Source organism: Triticum dicoccoides, chromosome 4B, assembly GCF_002162155.2.
Source record: "Triticum dicoccoides isolate Atlit2015 ecotype Zavitan chromosome 4B, WEW_v2.0, whole genome shotgun sequence".
In the NCBI taxonomy this organism is placed as follows: domain Eukaryota; kingdom Viridiplantae; phylum Streptophyta; class Magnoliopsida; order Poales; family Poaceae; genus Triticum; species Triticum dicoccoides.
Window position 1 is genome coordinate 117,045,386 of NC_041387.1, and position 1,919 is coordinate 117,047,304.

Consider the following 1,919-nt stretch of genomic DNA (forward strand, 5'->3'; position numbering starts at 1 on the left):
CACTATCAATGGCGTCCTGAACCTATATAAAAATCCTTGTGCACATGTGATCATTTACCCAAGGAATCCAGAGCGTTTTAGCTCAGCTGAAAACAAAAATACATGGTATCCTTGATTCCCTGATGTCTTGAGATGACACTTTGACAGTACTCGTCCCATGAATTTGTGGTTATGCCCTATGCAAGCATTCTCAATGTAGTCGTGCACTTCTAACCAGAGAATGCAAATCTTTCTACGACATCCTTCTTCAAGATGAAGGAGTCATTGTAGGACCGAACACCATTTGTAGAGGTGATCGAAGACATTCTTCCGCATCCAAAAGCATAAATAGGGCATCGGGGGCAAATAGCCGTCCATCCGCGTCAGATGCCTCGTGCCTTGTTTAGATACAACACTCGATGACCCTTGATCGATCCCTTAAAATCGTGAACATGCCCTTCTGCACGCTCCTCATCCGCAAAAACCACCTGCATCATTGCCGTTTCATTCGCATAATCCTCCTCGTCAAACGACTCAACTTAGTGCTTGTACATGTACTCCATGTCGAATGCATTGCTTCAAATAAGAGACACATAATTTAGCACGGGCATCTTTCCAAACACTTGCCGGCGTGTTGAACCCCACAGGGGCGGATGGTACCTATGAAGTGAACTAACAAGAGGCATAGGCAAAGCAGCATGGTGACCAGGTGGAGAGACGGAGGTCGTGGGCAACCAATAAGGGCTTGGCGGGCGGCTGGGGTGGTACATCGACGATGTCAGAGGGGAAGGAAGTGGATGCATAGAAAAGGGAAAGGGATGGAGACGAATGGTTCGGGTGTGGTTCTGGGTGGGTCGGGGGTGTCGTAGTCCTATGCGGCGATGGTCGTGACTTCTGCAAAGCCCCTAGTTTGCTTCTGGTTTGCGGGAAAATGGACAAGCGGACTAGTCTAAGGACCGATGCAACAACATTGGATGACAAGCTGTGCAGCATGGTCCACACATTTGCAGACGATTACCTCTTTGAAGATGCCCTTATTTTCCATCTGGTTAGACCCATGTGTCCTCCACCAAACTTAAAGCATATTTTCTTCTTCGATGTTTTCTTTTCTGAATTTCACATGTCTTGACGATGGTTGATCATCCGCATATTACTGGAGACATATCCATATCCAGATTGCTGGTTCTTACGACCACCTGGTCGGCGGACTAGTAGAGTAGTGCACTATCGAGGGTACATCAAACAGCTTTGGCTTCTGCTAAGAAGTAACCGCTAGATCACAAACACAAAGAAGAGCCAAAGAAAATTCAAACTAGTCGGGGCATCTTCAACTGGACTGGACAAATATGACCTCCTAAATGTCCGCCACAGGAGCCGGCCACCCCTTATGACCGTCTATGCAACCACAACCTCGATTTACGAACCTTAAATCTATGCAAACACATGCTCTATGATTTCATACAGTACCAATACAAATAATACTAAATTTAAACACACAATAAATATTAATTGAAAAGAAATACATAGTTTGAACACAAAATTTATTTGGAGTGCATAATTCAAACCTAAAATTCAATGATTTTCAACGTGGTTCCACATATACTTCATTAAGTAATGTACTCCAGGCTTCTGAAAATATCAATCTCACATATCCATAGTCCCCCCTTGGCCATCCTTGATAGTTACCCCAACCTGGCAACCACAAATCTAAACTCATGGATGAAGATCTATGCGTTAGCGTCCCAAGGAAGAAGGAAATTAAAGCAATATTAAGAAGAAGAAAAAACAGATAAGAACAGTTGTTCTTTTTCTTGCATCCAAACAAACATATGTGCCTTTTTCATGTGTTCGTATTCATCTAATGATATTTTCTTTAACACACATTTGATGTCAACCACATTTGCAGGTCGACTGCAAGGCAGAAGCGCCAACGATGAGAC